This window comes from Meleagris gallopavo, chromosome 4, assembly GCF_905368555.1.
Source record: "Meleagris gallopavo chromosome 4, MGAL_WU_HG_1.1, whole genome shotgun sequence".
In the NCBI taxonomy this organism is placed as follows: domain Eukaryota; kingdom Metazoa; phylum Chordata; class Aves; order Galliformes; family Phasianidae; genus Meleagris; species Meleagris gallopavo.
Window position 1 is genome coordinate 68,002,734 of NC_139407.1, and position 17,574 is coordinate 68,020,307.

The 17,574-nt window shown below is 45.8% G+C and overlaps 1 protein-coding gene across 4 annotated transcripts in view; it reads right to left on the reverse strand.

The window, feature by feature from the left end:
• Window positions 1-16,415, reverse strand: part of SMOX (spermine oxidase) — a 45,322-nt gene extending 28,907 nt beyond the window's left edge. The window contains exon 1 of one of the 4 annotated variants that reach the window (XR_014883267.1): window positions 16,236-16,415. The gene's annotated coding sequence lies outside the window, so the exon portion shown is untranslated. Of the gene's footprint in view, window positions 1-13,009; window positions 13,030-16,235 lie in introns of those variants that run through there. The other 3 variants (XM_085223731.1, XM_085223733.1, XM_085223732.1) reach the window with 3 other exon arrangements.
• Window positions 16,416-17,574: the final 1,159 nt, after the last annotated feature.

Below are 17,574 nucleotides of genomic sequence, written 5' to 3' on the forward strand. Positions count from 1 at the left end.
GACTTCCTATTATGAGGTGTTTTTTTTTAAAGCCAACATATGGGCAGAGCAGGTTGTCTGCCAGAGGGCATTTCCATACAGCGCTTGGCACAAACCAGACTGCAAAGATATCCAAAAAATAAACTAAAGAACATCATGCCAAGAACACAGGGAATGAATCACACCATTTATAGTGCTCTGATATAATCCACCATTATGCGTTTTTCAAATCCTTCTCATCCGAGGGAAAAGAAAATAAATCAAAATAATTGGCTGCCTGCGGCTGATTCTCAAGCCTGTTCCTCTGGCTGAAGGGCAGCATGAGAATAGAGCAGGTTCAGCCAGCTCCCAAGTGCTGGGAAGGGAGCAGGGTATCTTCAGTATCACAAGTTCCTCTGACAGCATGGTAGAACACAGCCTGCCCAGCAGGTCAGCACCAGGAGATGTGGGCTGTAGAGCTCTTCCTGCTCACACAGCTGATGAGAGCAGTGCTTGTGCCAAAGGCTACTGCCTTACATAGGCCACATTCTAAGGAGTCACAGCAGCAATAAAAAGCAGAGTCAATAAATCCTCTGCTCTGCAAATCCCTCAAAGAAAAAACAAGTAGAAGCTGCAGCTGGCACATCAGCATGCCCTTTGTTTTGGGAGACTGTGGGGATATGTACAAGGGCTCCCTAAACTAGCAGACATCTCACAATATCATCTCCATCACAACAGAGAGCTTACACTGTCAGCTTACACTGCTCCCACATCAAGAGAAGCTGGAGAAAATAGGGGCACCTGAATGGTATCCAACCTGCTGCAGTGAATGGGATATTCCTATCACAGAATCATGGAACGGCTTGGGTTGGAAGGGACCTGAAAGATTAAGTTCCAACCCCCTGCCACATGCAGGGCCACCAACCTCCACATGTGGCACTGCCCAGGCTGCCCAGGGCCCCATCCAACCTGGCCTTGAACACCTCCAGGGATGGGGCATCCCCCTCTGGGCAGCTGTTCCAGCACCTCACCACTCTCTCTGTGAAAAACTTCCCCCTGACATCCAATCTAAACCTTCCCTCCTAAAGCTTAAAACCATTCCCCTCTTGTTCCTATCCTAAACCTAGTGATGGGAATCATGATCTAACCTTGAATTCTACAACCTGTGGTGGTAGAAATCATTGTGTTTCTGCATACTACAGACCATCTGGGACCCATGAACCCCGTGATTTGGCTAGAACCTCAACGAGCAGAGCAAGATGCAGAGGGTAAAGAGCTCAGAAAGACAGCTGTTGAGTTACCTGGACCCAACTGGACTCTCTTTTACTGTGTACCTGCATTGCTGTTCAGAGTTAGCTTGGAGACTCAATACAAGCTTGGCAAGAACTGGCTGACCCACTGCTGGGAAGCTTCCCCTGATTTCCAGCTCTCAATGACATTTAGCACTGGGAGGCATCTGCTGCTTTTATGCTTCCCGTCAATGGCTTGGTGTTCAGGACTGTAAAAGGAAGGAGAGAGAGACGGCAAACTAAAGAAAAAAACAGAGGTAACAAGCTGAAACCACTGTATAATGGATCAGAACAATGCTGCAAACAAGTTTCCTGCAAAACTTATGTTCTGACTGCCAAAAAGAGCTGTGCCCTATCCCATCTGCACAGCCATGCGATCTTATCTTCACCACCCTACTTCTCTCTCCAATTGTTTGGGAAACTTAATTGATAAAACCAGCCTTAATTAAATAGGAAACATGCCCATGTTTGCACAACTCAGAACACAATGGGGTCTCAGTCAAATAAACACTGGTGTCTCTATTGCATTTGGGAATTCTTTGTGGTTTGGGGTTTTAAATTCATTGCAGCAAGCTTGGGAGCAAAGTTTCAACAGGAATCTTCTCCTCCTCCTATCCTATGTAATAAAAGGGTGAGACAGGGAATGAATCCACTCTGTGCTCTGCTCCAACTCAATGTGTACATGAGGATTATTTCAGGACACACCATATGAGACATGCTAGCCCAAAAGCAATTATACTTTCTCACCACTTCTCAGAATCCAGACCCAACAAACTGCCCTGAAATAGCAACACAACTTTCTAAATAGCGTCGTTTATTCTCTGTTTGAAAACAACACCCACACTGAATCTTTGATTTCAAGCCATCCCCAAGCACTTACCACATCTTTACCATTCAAGCCACAAGGAAAATCATTAAATGCAACAGAAACACTAGGGGATGAGAACCAAAATTAGAAGAGCCAAACGCTGCACTGATTTTCTCCCACAATAACTGGGCTGACTTCATCCTGCAGGAGGGCAGCCACGAATCCAGGAAATCTGTGTCTCTGCAGGTGGAGCAGTTTCCAGGGGACTTATCTCAGGCTGTGCTCTGCTGGAATATCACTTGCAAACAACTGTGCTCCAGCTCTGAGACAGCAGACACAAGCAGGGCTGGCTCAGCATGCTGCAACACACAGCTTTCTCCATTCAGCTCTCTGCACTGACACGCTCACACATCAGACAAGAGCCCAAGGCAGGGGAAATCAGGCTGAGAAGTGTGTCCTTAGATCTCAGCGAAGTCTAGGCCGTGGCTGGCAGTGTTTTTCTGAGATTTTTACCCACCAGAGGCTTCCTTTGAAGAAGAAAGGTGCTTTTCCCCATGCTCCTTGAGGTGTGGGATTTGCATATGCCACCTCCCTGTGCTGATGTTACGAATGCTTCAGTGCAAAAGCACAGACATCAAACACTGTCTGCATTCAGGTCACCTCGATGTACTCACAGAAATTCAGTGACTGTCATATCCTACATAGGAACATAATGAATAATGCAGCAAGTCACCCTGCTGAGGGATTTCCCTGCTGAGCGCTCACATGGAAGCACACCAAACACAGCAGAAAGCAGATGCAGCTGGCAAAAGACAACGGGTGGGAAAGGGAAGCAATGAGAACACAGCAGTGACACGTTTAGCTTTGTATCTACCTTGCTGCAAACATCAAAACAAAGCCCGATGATGAAACGTTGTCCTCTGGCTGAGTTCTTGTGCTCTGGGGTTGCTGAATGCCCCGCAGAGAACAGCAGCCTGAGTGCTGTGGGACGCACACAAGTGATGGATTATCCTCCTCTGCAAGGTGCCTTTCATCCCTCCTGACACATCTGAGCTCAAAAGCATTTCTCCTCTGCGACGATCAAGACATTTTACTGAAACAAAGGGAAATTTGCTTTTGCTCTTTTTCATTAATCCTCACAAACCGCTTCACAGAATTAAGATGAAGCGCTGCACAGAAAGGAACAAATGACACAGATAAAAATACAGGTATTTTAGATCTGGTTTCCACAGAGCAGGAAGACTTGTCATGTGGAAAGCAGCAACGAGTGGGAATGGAGACACTTGTGTTTGATCTGCTCTCCCACAGCCTTCTCGCACGATGAGGGTGACAGAATTACAGCCCTATCCACAAAGCAGCTAAAAATACAGTAAAGTTTCAGTGTATCCAGATGAGAGCTCATTGTGCTCAGTGTGGCATGTCTCATCCCTAACACACTTCAACTTCGGTGCATATAAAACAGCATTAGCACCTCGCTGTGCCAAAGAAAGCATTTTGATTAATGCCCTGAAATGAAAAAGAATTAGTATAAAGCACTGGATGCTCAACGGGGCTACCGAGCTACCTGGAAGTCAGGAGAGATAACGAGCCAATGAATTTCAGATCACTTTCTGCATCCCTCCTGTAACTACACACTGAAACCCACAGAGCCTGCATGCCAGCCAGAAGAAATTGTCATCACTAAATTTAGCACACACTTCAGCTATTGTGTGATGCTTCAAAAGCAACAGAGACATAAAGTCGAGTTTGTAGGAGAAGCATTTAAACTCGACTGAGAGCTCCTCACACTGAGCAAAGTCTTTTCTTAACTGCCTTCCTGTTTGGACAATTGGATCCACTTCATTTTTTCCACCACAACCATGAGGGTCTGTCCTGCAGTGAATGGATGTTTTTTTTTTTTTTTTTTTTTTTTTTTCCTGGGATAACTTCCAGGTTAAAGAGAAAGGATTTACACTTGAATGAAACATAGGCTCTGTATTTGGAAAATTTGTTTTGAAAACTTGGGAAGGAAGCAAAGCCTCCTCCAGTTCAAAAGGGACTCAATTAACATTCTCCAACAAATCTTCCTATAGAAAGAAAAGTACTCACTGGGGTACATGTGATCTGAAAGTTTTTCTCCCTGCTCACAATGTCCCTTTCTGAAATAGAGGCCACTGTTGTTGAGGATCTTTGCACAGCTTTCCAAAGAACTGCCCACCACAGCCCTTGACTCCAGACGTACAGTGTTCTACAATCTAAGCTCAGAAACTTGAAATACTGCCTCTGGACCTTAACAGAGAGAGCTTGGGGGACATGGTTTTAGTGGGCACGGTGGTGACAGGTTGATGGTTGGATCTGATGACCTTAATGCTCTTTTCCAACCTTAACGATTCTGTGATTCTAATGAAGATCTGGGCTGGTGCACCCTCTCCCTGAGCACTCTGGATCCCTCTGCAGCAAGAAGGCAGTCGGTGGTCAAGATAGTTGTTAGCCACAAGAACTAAGCATCATCACACGTCTCACCACCTCATCTCCCTGAAAACATGCATGTCTGGTTTCGGTTCCAAAAGGTTTTGTAAAAGAAAAATAAAATAAAATAAAATATTGCCCACACAGGAGGAAGAAAACAGCTTATGCCATTATTTGTTTCAAGCTAAAACTATAGGGAAAATAAGGTCATTGATGATTTAATATCTAGTTTCATGTCTCAATTCCTTTATCCACTGCATATGACAGAATATTCTTCACCCTTTAATAAGTGTAGGCTGAAGTCAAGCCCAACTCACAGTTGATGATAGATTGAGTATAGGAGTTTACCACGATAAACAGTAGATTAGGATGAGAGAGAAGGGTGTTATTACTGTATATTGCTACAGAAAATATGCAGCCTCCACCTTAACGCTTTAGGGAGACTGTCCTTAACAGACCACGCTAATTCATTTCTTCTGTGTGCCTCAGAATGAATTCTGGCCCAGACACGAAGCAGCAGAAGGGAGCTTACCTGCAACTCAGCCAGACAAGGACACAGCCTGTCTCCAGAGGTCTCCAAGTGATTTAGATGCCTGGATGTGAATTACACTCTGGAAAAAAGATCCTTTTCCCTGCTGACCACGCTCTTAATCCAGGCATTAAATTAGGTGTGGATAAGTATCCAACCCTTCTGCACTCAACAGCTATTTCCTGCTCTATCCAAAATAAAGTGATGGCTTGGGAGTTTGCCTACACATAAAAGGACCAGAACAGTTACCCTACAATCTTTTCCCTTCATTCAAAATAAAAGCTGGACAGCATGAAAACCTGAAGATACACGCTAGACAAAGCAAGAACTCTGGAAATGAAGGGCCCTCAGCACCTCACTCAAGACACAAAGCCTTAAGTTGGGCTTAATTTGAGCCTTATGTCAAAACTTTCTTTCCAAGAGAATCTAGGAAACATTTGGCCACTGCGTGTTTCATTGACCCCATCACATTCCCTTAATAGATGCAGTTCTTCTACCCAGAAATACATCCCTTGGGAAACATGCTCTCCCAGGAATAAGTAAGAGGTGGTGACAAGCAATGAAATGTGCTCATACTTGCACAATAAAGAAGCAGGCTGCTGGGAAAATCTAAACACACCTCTTCCACAAGAGTCCAACTGTTTCACTTACAGCTTTCAAGACAGCCAATCCACATTCAAAACTGATAAATGGAACAAATATACTTTCTCTGAAGGAAAGGGAAGTGTATTTCCATCATCACAGCACCTCCCTTCCATTTATAGAATGGGTCATGCCAATCCCCAGGAAAGCTTTCCGATCCTGTCAACCCTGCATCTTCTTCAAGCACTGGAAGAAGCTTTAGGACCAGCTAACGTGAGCAAAGTCTGAAAGCATCCCAGCTCTCTGCTCTGGGACCCAAATTCCAACCTAAATGCTATAAACCAAGCATGAACCCATAAAGCTCCAGGAAATGAAGCGATGGGGACACAGGGCTGCATTTATACTGCTGCTCACAGTCCAGCTTCTCATGTCCATTTGTCACCAAGCACAACTTCCCCTCCCTGCTCAAAGCAGATTAAGCTTAATATACTTATGGAGTTGTGAAGTGTACTGTCTATTATCCAATTAGACAGCTAACGAGATCTGAGTAACAGCACGTAGGCACAGATAACAGTTGGCTGATAGATGGGACAGATTAGACATGTTCTTTATTTTTCCAGCCCTTGCAGAAAGAGGGTTGGGATTCGTTCAAAGGCTGCTTTGAAGACTGGATTCAGGTAATTGTTTTATTTTGTTTCGGACCCATAAACACATCGTGATTGTTTCCTCTTGATCTCCCGGAGCTCTGATATGGGCACTGTCCTGTTATGAAAGTCCTGATAAATCTGGAATGGTTCCCACAATTAAACTTTCAGTGGGTACAGGGGCACATCTCATCAGCTTTTGTCTTCAAAAACAGTCTATGAGCAATGAAGGATACATACATCAGCAGGAAAATAAGTGTATGTTTGTGCAGAAGTGATAAGGATATTCCAATATGCAATCTTTATTAACTCTTATGCTGTTCCATGTGACATTCCCATAAGATCCAGCTAAGAAAACATGATCTAGATGTAATCGCTGTAAGATGGCTGCTTGACAACATATTTCTTGCAGCATAGTTATCAAGGGTTTGCTATCTCACTGGGTTTAGCCAGGCACAGGAGCCGTGCAATATTTTCATCACCAATCTGGATGATTGACTGGAATGTATGGACTTAAAACCAAGAGATGATTCAAAGCTGGGAGGATCTACAAGTACTATGGGGCACAGGTTCCAATTTCCAAACTTGAAATGTTGGCCCAACATCAACAAGAAGAAATACCTACAAAAGAGAAATCACAGGTAGAAATGCAAAAATGGGGAGACTTCCAACAAGACTACAGGAAAGGCTCTTGCATTTTGGAGGGTCAGAGTAAAATAGCAAGGCAATGTTCCACTGTTGCATCAGGGCAAACTTTAGCCTGCAGTGTTAAAGAGATCCTAGAGAGCCCATAAATCCCCATAAATAGAAAGATATAGATGCTATGGGAAGAATAGAAGGTGGTGAACATTTGTTTGGATAATTGAGGTCAAAGGGTAACCAACAGACTGAAGTATTAACGGGCATCCTCTGAGGAATGGTGCTCCTCAGAAACAGCCAGCATTCACACTAACACTGTCCATTCTTAACCTGAATGATGGAGCAAGTTCAAGGACTACATCATGCTGGGAGGACAGGACTGCCCAGCAAGCTGGAAGAAAGCTCATGAAACTGAAAAATACCAGTGTGAAGTCCTGCACCTGAGACAAAGAAAACACACTGTCAACACACACTGGGGACTTATTGGCTCTTCAGAAAGGCTCATGGAAGTTCTGGCAGACAGTGAAGTGAATAGGAATTAACAGAGTGCCCCTGCAGCGATGAAAGCCAGGCACATACTGGGCTGTACTGGGAATGGCAATAGCCAGGAGCTTAGGGACACAGTTCCTCTCTTTGGAGGATATACTTGGAGCACAGTCACATTCAGTTGCATTCCCCAAGAAAGCACTGACAAACTCAGTGATGCTCTGATCAATGGAATACATAACGTAAAAGATGAGCATGAGGGAGATGGGCTTGATTAAACTGGAAAAGAAATAGGAGCTAAGGAGGGATCTGATCTCCATCTTCAGCTACCTAACTGGGGGTTACAGAGAAGGTGGAGAAGACTTTATGACACACAGCAAAAGAGACAAGTCGCATATTTTGCAGCAAGGGATATCCTGATTACATAAGATGTGAAGACTCTTCACCACGAGAGCATTAAGTACAACACTAACTTGCCATGCTTGACTGGCAATGGTCCAGAACTGGACAGGTAAAGGTCATAAGCAACTTACCTTTGCATTTGGACTTGCTTGGAGCAACAGGTTAGATTAGAGAGCTCCAGACATCCTATCCTACTTAAGATACTCTAACAGTATCTTAGGTAGGATACTCTTAGCAGTTCTAACAAAATCATCATGAAGAAAAGCTGAACACAGGATTTTGCACAATAGCCTACAGCACTATATACACCTGCTCAGTGTTAACAAGTGCTTTAGACTCAAAAGCTGTCAATAAAATACTTTCCACATGACTGAAGTTCCCTTCATCTGTAATTAAGGGAGAAAAAAAAGAGAAAGCAGTAGAGCTGTCACTGCTATTTGAAACTGAACATGAGACACTGGAGACTCACGTTACACGTGTTATCACAGAAAAGCTCTGCAAGAAAACTAAGGAGAGTTCAAAAAAAAAAAAAAAAAAGAGATATGCACCAATGGTTTAAGCAAACAAAGCCCAGACTGCTCCTCCCTACCTGCTCTGTCTACCACAATAAATATGAGTTGATACCAGGAAGGATTTCAGACCTGTACAAACCAGCCTTCATTGTGGAGCTGAGTCTTCTGTTGTCTCAGGGTGAAGACTCTCTGTATGCAGACATACCTTTCTCACAGGCTTTCTACTGTCTCCCACTGAAAGGTGCAAGAGGTGTTAATAGATTGAAAATGCCTACAACAACCTACAGAGGAAAGTTATTCCACCTCCCACTTAAGAAAAGCACTCCAGAAAGTGAAGCCCTCAGTCACAGTTCCAAATGAAACTGCTGCCTTCCTCTGAGTATCCTCTAAAACAAAGCCTACAAAACCTGAAAAAATAAATACAGCCATGGCATACAGCAAGGCTAATAACTGCAAACTGAGGTGTTTCATGCAACGTGGACATCCATCCACCTGTAAGCAGCAAGAGCCAAATTCACCCATAAAGGCCCCATAGCCCTCTGATGTGTGATGGAGCCAGACACCAGCCATTTGGAATCATTTTCCTAGCCCTGCAATTACCAAGCAACAATCACTTTCAAGGAAATATCTGATCACTGCCTTAAGGCAGTCTGATATGTCAACCAGTTTATCTTAGTAAGTAATGTTCTAATGCTTACCCACTGTATTTTCTGTCACAGTTTATGTTTGAGTACTTTCTGAAGGATCTGCACAGCCACACTTTGCACAGTTTTGCAGATGCAAGGATAACCTTATCCTACACAGAAGCAGAGACAGTACCTACAAAATGAGAAGTACACAGCGTATCCACTGCAGAAGGTCACTCATAAAGCACAGCAGGAGCTCAGATCAGGAGAGTAACATTGCCCAAAGTGCAGCCCAGCTCACCATGGGGAAAGCCTTGGTGATAGCAGCTGGCAAGGACCTTCCCCCTCCAGCTCTAGAATAGCTGGTAAAGATCCTGGGGACCTTTTCCTTGGGGAAAAGGCAGCATTTGAGCTAGAAAAGCCTCTGCTTTTTTTTTTTTTTTTTTTTTTTTTTTTAAATATAGTGAGTAGAGGCACAAACCCATCACGAAGCCTTTCATGACAAAACATGTTATCTGTGCAGCTGCCAGAAAGAAAACAAATGCATCCAACATGCCCCAAAGTCTCCATATGAGCATCATATGTGTCTGTCAGCTCCATATAGGTTCGTGCCAGATGCACACAGCAGCCCAAGGCAGACTCAACCCAGCTGCAGCTGTGGCCTATGCACAAAGCCTGCAGAGAGGGAACTTAACTCCTTTTGTACAATAACAAAAGGGCAAGAGGTCAGTAATTTTCAACTGCAGCAACAGAAATCCAAGTCAGAAACTAGGAAAATCTTACTAATGCTAAGAACAACACAAGACTTTGAAGGATCACCCAGGAAGGATGGGGAAAGCCCATCGCTAGAGGCTTTTAAGGACTGGACAAACATCTGCTGGGAAAGTTTGGATAGATCTGACCCAGCCTTGGGGCAGAAGGTCAGATCAGACAACTTGCTAAGGCCCCTTTTGGCCCTTTGGTGAGACTGTTTATTCCTACCACTTTGCTTCCTTCACACTCCACCCTGCAGTCAGAAGAGCTCTCCTTTTTCCTCACATCTTCTTCTGTTCCTCCCTGGAATATTTTCATGCATAAGTGTTTTCAGGATTGGATCCCTTTCATGTTTTGAGAAGCTCGGAGCAAAATGCCTGTGTGTCTAACAACAAAAAGACCTTACAGATCATCTGCTTAGTGTTACAGACTGCTCTCCTATCCAGCATAGCTTGTTCCACAGTAAGCCTGCGGAAAATCCCACCTGCACCAACTCTTCATGTAGAAATACCTAGCTTGTATCTCATCCCCAAGCTGTACAACCTTCAGTGCTTCCTACCAGCTTAACCCTGGCAGTCAGCAATTGAGAACAAAGCTGACTTTATTCTGGATCCCCTGCAGAGCAATAGAACCACACAATTCAAGATCTTACCCCATGGGAATCAGGAGGCAAAAAAAAAAAAAAAAAAAAAAAAAAGTGATGATCCAGTCCTTAACCCTAAAGCCCATTGTGTAACATTCAGCCTTTTGTCAGAGTGCCTCAACCAGAGGCATCAGATGCTACTGTATAACTACAGCAATAGTGTGAGCTCCCTGTGACAATAAAGAGGACATTTATTTTGGCATATGATACTACTGGAAGCACTGTGCTTCTGCAAGTGTTAATTAATGGCACATAGCATTGCATGAGATCAGACAACCCAAGCAGCATACTGCAAACTTGAAGACTGTGAGTTCGAACCTCTATCTCAGGGTTAGAGCTGGAACTACCAACTTCAGCAGCAAGAAGGACTTATGAACCTTTGATTCCTCGTGAGCCCTATACAGCATTTCCAGCTCATCCTTGGAAACACAAAGCCAGCTCTCAGCCCTGCCTGTCTGTGGAAGCAAGCAGGGAGCGTGAGAACAAGAAGTGATCAGAGGCAAAGACATCCACTCCAGTTTGTGTGTACACATGTGACAGCATGAGGGCACAGTTTCCCAATGTCAGGAAAACCATCCAAGTTTGCTGTCATTAAGGACAGCCCTGCTCTTTCACCAGCAGTGAGAGCCATGGAGTGAGCAAGGGATAAGACCCAACTGAAAAACGACCCTATAAAAATAAGTAACGATCTGCTGACAGGGATTGGGCACCCAGATCAGGATCTCTTGGCCACCAGCAGATAAGCAAGAATAGGACCAACCTCTACACCAGCAGCAGTGACTTAAACTGCCATCTGTCAGCTGTGGCTCTGCGTCCCAATGGGATTGGAGAGAGCTTACACAAGAGAGGAAGCAAGCAGACAGCAAAGTGAAAATATCTTGATGTTGTTTCACTGCTGAAACCACCGTCTTGCAAAAAGAGACTCCTTCCAGCAGCCCAGGCTTTCTGAAAGGGTCTGTGGCTCTCAGGAGTTCAACCAAAGGGTTACCAGACACGCTAACGATGCATGTCTTCCTGGCAGCATCCGCTGGGATCATAACTGTGACTGATTCCAAAAAAAGTCCTGCTTGAGAAAAAAAAATCTGGAGATCAAAGCAAGAGGTTACACCTACATCCTGGAACATGCATGCTTATGGGACAGAGGAATTTTAAATTCAGCTTCAGAATAAACATCTGTTTGTCCAACTGAAACATGAGGCTAGCATGCAGTTGTATCTTACACCTGTACAAGATCTTCTGGAGAAGAAGCTGAGTGTTCCAGCATTCCTCACCTGCTCTGAAACAGGAAATAAACTGAACAGAGGTGTTACAAAAGCAAAAGGCATTCTCGTTTCCCATGCAACAGCCAGCACAGGAATAAGCCAGCACTACTGCCTACCTCAGAGCAAGGCAATTTCTGGATACCTAAACTACAAAGTAGCTTGAGTTGATATTTCACAACAGAAATGATCCAAAGCAAAGCTTTTCTTCCCCCCCCCCCCCCTCCTCCTCCAAGTGTGCAAACATCATCATATCCCATCCAATATCTGAGTCACTCCAAGCACGCCAGCAACCTATGTTGCTAAATGCCATTCAGCTAAATCTGGAGAGCACACTTTAAATAAAAATTAGAAAACCAACACACTATTATGCAGAATAATGAGCTACGCAGAAAAGAGTAAATAACCATCCATTGTTCAGAGCTGATCTACCTTTATTTAGTTCTCTACTTCAACGGTCAGGAAAGCAAATATTTTATTATTTATTACAAGGTAGTTCCTGCCTTTGAACTCGCAGATTTTAACAGAATTCTCAAGCCACTGTAAAGATGTTGCAGCCCTTGAAAGATCTGTTGGATAGAAGATGTGAGTGATCAAAACCAAAGACTCCTCACAAACTGAAATGAGCCTTATTTACATCAGTGCAGCTCCCTGGACATTGAACAGCTCACTGCAACCTCTGTTCTGTCCCCTATCTGCACCGTGGCCTCCAGCTGTCTCCATCTGACCTCCTCAGAAGTGAGATAAAAATTGTCCCCGAGGACGATGTGGAAGCAGGCTTTGAAGATGGAACATGCAACAACCAAAGTTCTGTACAGCACCACTCCAGGGCTGCAAAAATCTGTTTCCCTCAAACCCACGGAGTTCCCAGACACTGTAATTTTGAGCTAGCTGAGAGCATTAACAACAATTATCTCCTTACCTTCAGCCTTTCTCAGCCACACTACACTCCCTACTGCACCCATCCTTACAATCAGCATGCCATAAGGATGCAGTATGCACACGCACATTGTGGTGATGAGATAGGCATGCTCTGATCAGTGCCATTAATTCCATAAAAGCACGCGTCTCACATCACTCCAGCGATATATCCTACTTCAGGAAAGACAATTGCATGCATTAAATTAAACCTCCAGAGAACCATAGAATCATTAAGGTTGGAAAAGAGCTCTAAGATCACCAAGTCCAACCCCAACCCACACCAACCCATCCCTGTTAACCATGCCCTTCAGTGCCACATCTCCACAGTTCTTGAACACCTCCAGGGACAGTGATTCCACCATCACCCTGGGCAATGCCCACTCCAATGCCCAACCACTGTTTCTCAGAAGAAATGTTTCCTAATATTCAGTCTGAAACTCCCCTGACACAACTTAAAGCCATCACCTCTCATCCTACTGCTGCTAGCTGGGAGAAGAGGCCAACCCCTACCTTGCTTCAACCTCCTTTCAGGGGTTGTAGAGTGTAATAATGTCTCTCCTGAGCCTTCTCCAGACTGATCCATCCCAGTTCCCTAAGCCACTCCCCATCAAACTCGTGCTCCAGACCCCTCACAGCTCCACTGCCCTTCTCTGGACACCCTCCAGGGCCTCAACATCTGCCTGGTAGTGAGGAGCTCGAAACAGAACACAACACTCGAGGTGCAGCCTCACCAGTGCCACTACAGAGGGACGATCTCCTCCCTTCTGCTGCTGGCTGCTCTACTGCTGGTGCAAGACAGGATGGCTTTGGTCTTCTTGGCCATTTGGGCACATTGTTGCCCAGAAGCTTTATTACAGAGTACCCAGACTCACAGAGAGAGTACAAATGGGAGTTGAAGCACACAAGTTCCATAAAATACAACTGAGACACAGAGGGGCTCAAGCTCAGGTTCTTACAAAGCCATTCATCCCGTGCAACACCAACTGGCTCACAATGGGTGACTGTCACTCTCCCGTACTACTGCTATGCTACAGTCATTCCTGCACCACTGCAGGGCAGAACCCTTAAGCCAGATGGTTTAGACACTGTTAGGAAATAAAAGTTCAAGTTTGTTCCTCACCCACGTCATTTCCAAGAGGTAATTCATTATTTACCACTTTGACACAGCTTTTTAGCTCATCAGCAGAAGCAAAAAAACTCAGTTATTTTATTTCCATAGACCTGACTTCATGAACTTCTAAAGAGAACTGATGCTTGTAGCCACTGGGAATGGTATTTCTACATTTTTTCCATTTTTCTGGTCTGTTAATTATGGTTACTAAGAGAAGGAGACAGAAGTTAGAGTTGTGAAATACTGTACTTTAATATTAGTCAAAGGAACAGACAAAATAACTTCTAGTTCCTTTTGGTATAATCCAATCACACAAACTAAGTAAAGCTAGAAGTCAGCCTCACCATTCTCCTCAGACCTTCATTTGGGCCAGCAGAAAACTGACGGAGAGTGTTAGACTTCATTAGTAGGGATTATTAATTTATTATTTATATTTATTAATAATTAATTAATATTATTTATTTATTTTAAAAAAAAAAACAAACCACAAAGCGATATAAACCAGCTCCTGGGGTTTAGAGGACAGGCAGCTCTACTTTTGCAGCAAGCAGTAGAAAAACATCAATTGTAGAAATTATCCATCCTTCAGAGGTAGAAATGGGGAAGAATCTTTTGCAGATGGAGAACTGCAAAAAACCCAGATCATCCTACTTGTCTGAGGTAGAGATCAGTGTAAGAGCAGGACTCACATCTTTTAGTCCAGAGGGTCCTGTAGGGAGTCCATAAACACTGTTATAGAATCATAGAATGGCCTGGGTTGAAAAGGACCACAATGATTATCTGGTTTCAACCCCCCTGTTATGTGCAGTGTCAGCAACCAGCAGACCAGGCTGGCCAGAGCCACATCCAGCCTGGCCTTGAATGCCTCCAGGGATGGGGCATCCACAGCCTCCTTGGGCAACCTGTTCCAGTGCATCACCACCCTGTGTGAAAATCTTCCTCTTCCTATCTAAGCTAAACCTCCCCTCTACCTGAGCTTCTCCATGCCCATCAAATTGAGTGATATTCCCCCATGCAGGAGAAGACATGCTTAAAAGACACCACAGTTAGAATCATTCCATCATTATGGAATGGCTTGGGTTGGAAGGGACCTTAAAGATCATCCAGTTTCAAGATGATCCAGTTCCAGTTAAATTGATGCAGTTTGGTGGGATATACACAACAGATATTTCTGGGGGGAAAAGTAGGGTCTTTCAAGTGAAAACTACAGAGGGTTATCCAGGACTGCAGAAGATAGCAGGACATGGGCTCCCAGGACACGTGCTGGGCGCTTGTGGAAAGCAATTGCACAGAACAGTACAGCTTGAGAGCAGCAACTCTGCTGAGCCCAATGGGAAGAACTATAAATGACAACAGCACCCAAAATCAGCCAGCATTTTCAGGACTTAAAGAGACAGATCTCCAGGCTATTTCCACACATATAATTTGGCCAAAATACCAGTCAGTTGCTCCTCCAAGCCCAAAGATGCCCACGTAAACATTTGAGTAGCTCTGCTACAATCCAGGAACTGAGTCAGAACAAAGAATCATTTTGCCAATACTCATCTGTGCGTTTCCCAGCCCAGTTCCCCACTCCACAGAGAGCAGAGCAAGGGGACAAGGGAAATCAGTTCTGTTTATAAGATGCAACACCAGCTGAAGCTATGGACTTTGCCACTCATAGAAAAACACCGTACATCTGTCCCACAAGAGCACCACAAAAGATTAGCTAAATCGTTCAGCTAACAATCCGAAAAGGGAAAAGGACCCAGGAGAGCACAGCGTTATCGCTGAGTCAATAGAACAACATTTGTAGAAGGCTGAAAACATTCTTACACAAGGCAAGGCACTACTGGTGAGCTGAGTTCACATCCTCCACTAAACCCGTCCGGTAAGTCCGGGAATGATCATGCACCATGTCCGACAGGCTGAGGGAAAAGTGGATCAGTGGGGTGAGCTGAGGACAGGGCATGGTTGTGTGCAAGGTAGCAGGGTGGACGTGGAGCTGATACATATGGTTTCACTTTTATGTAAAGCCTGCATGTGCATCTCATATATCAGGGCAATTGCAGCTGGCTCAGTGCTGCCTTTATGTTGGACTTTAAGCTGGATCGGAGACCGCACGCCTACAGAGCAAGGAAAGGATTTTTAGGGGTGCTCAGACAGCTGAGATTAAGATTGCTCAGCAGCTTGGCTTGGAGGTTTGCTACCTCACAACCTGCAGTTCCTGAACCGACGATGGAAACAACGGAGCGACTCACAGGAGTCCAATGGATGCGACCGCAAGGTCCCAAGGCACAGCCAAGAGCTGTGACAGCACCGACACCGACACAGCGCAGGAATAAAAACACCAAGAAACACGTGAACCCTTCCCTGAGGGGATGCTGCACCTCAGCCCGAGCCTCGCACACCCGCAGCCGCCCCACAGCAGCAGCGCGGCTCTCAGCGCGGAGGAGGCAATGGAGCGAGGCGGCTCCCCTCATACCCCTCGCTGCCACCTCAGCGCCGGGCGGCGGCTCTCTCCCTCCGTCCCCGGAGGCCCGCAGGTGGCCGATCCACCTCGTCGGTCAGTCAGGACTTTGGGGAGGGCCCCTTCTCCGAGAGAAGCGGGAGCAGCGCGGAGCTGCAGCCCGGCGGGAGCGGTACCTCTCTCTGCGGTGCCGGAGGGGACGGGGCTCTCGCCGCCCGCCCGCTTCGCCTCGCTCCCCGCGTCTCGCTGCTCCCGGCCCGGCTGCGGCGGCGGCTCCTGGCAGTGCGAGGAGAGAACCAGCGCCGGCCTGTTTACAGCCGCCTCCCCTTCGGTCCGCCCCAGCTCCGCCTCGAGGATCCCCCCCCGCTCCTCCTCCTTCTCCGCCTCCTCAGCGCCGCCCGCCCTGAGGGGCCCGAGGGGAGCTGGGGTGAAGCGTCCTCCTGCTCCACCACCCAGCGCTGGAGTGTCACCCCAGCTTATCACAGAATCGTAAAGGTTGGAAAAGAGCTGTGGGATCACCCAACCCATCCCACTGTGCCCACTGACCGCGCCCCTCAGTGCCACATTGCCATGGTTCTTCAACATCTCCATGGATGGTGATCCCATCACTCCCTGGGCAGATGGACATTCAAGGGCCATCTGGTCCCTCTCCCGGCATTGAACGGGGACACCCACAGCTCCATCAGGTGCTCATAGACCCATTCTGCCTGACTTTGGGTGTCTGCAGGGATGGAGCATCCACTGCCTCTCTGGGCGACCTGTTCCGGTCCCTACTGCCAATCTGGAAGCTATGGTTTTCCTCATATCTTCCCAGTTATCCCCCATTATCATCCTCCAAAGGGTCGTACTTCCACCTGGATAGACCTTTCTATCTCATTCCTGCACAACAAGCAACTCAGAATGGAGACCTGAAACTCTTCTGACACTTTCCTATCCATGGTTCTAATTCTTACCATGATGCCCAACCAAAGAGCATCCTTCAGCTCAGAGAAAAACTCATTTCTGCAGCTTTCTGATGCTCAAAATACAGAACTGAGCCTGGAAACAAACACACCATACCTACAGTATTGTCCCTACTTGCAAACATGATCTATGTGACTTCCCATGAAAGCATCCAGCAGCTTGCACAGGCCAAGGAAATTCACATCCGTCTCAAACTCATTGCAGCCTACAGCCAGCCCTGTGCTGCAAATTGCTTTGAAAAGTCAAAGCCTTGGGTTTAATAAATCCTTGTGTACTTCTTTAGGACAGATCTGGGTAACACAGCACTAACCCGTAGTGCCTCTCAGAGATAGAATCCAGGCTGCTATGGGATATACATTCAAACACTCCCCTCAGGGCACAAACCTTCACAGTACAGACATCTCCCAAAGGAAGGGGAAAGCAAAAGCCTCATTAGGGTTTAACGAGCCAGGAGAGCCCTGTAACAAAGCTCACCGTGGTGATGAGGCTTTCCTGCCTCTCAGTTTGATGGCTGTCATGCCACTGCTGCAGGAGGTAAAACTCCAAGCAGCA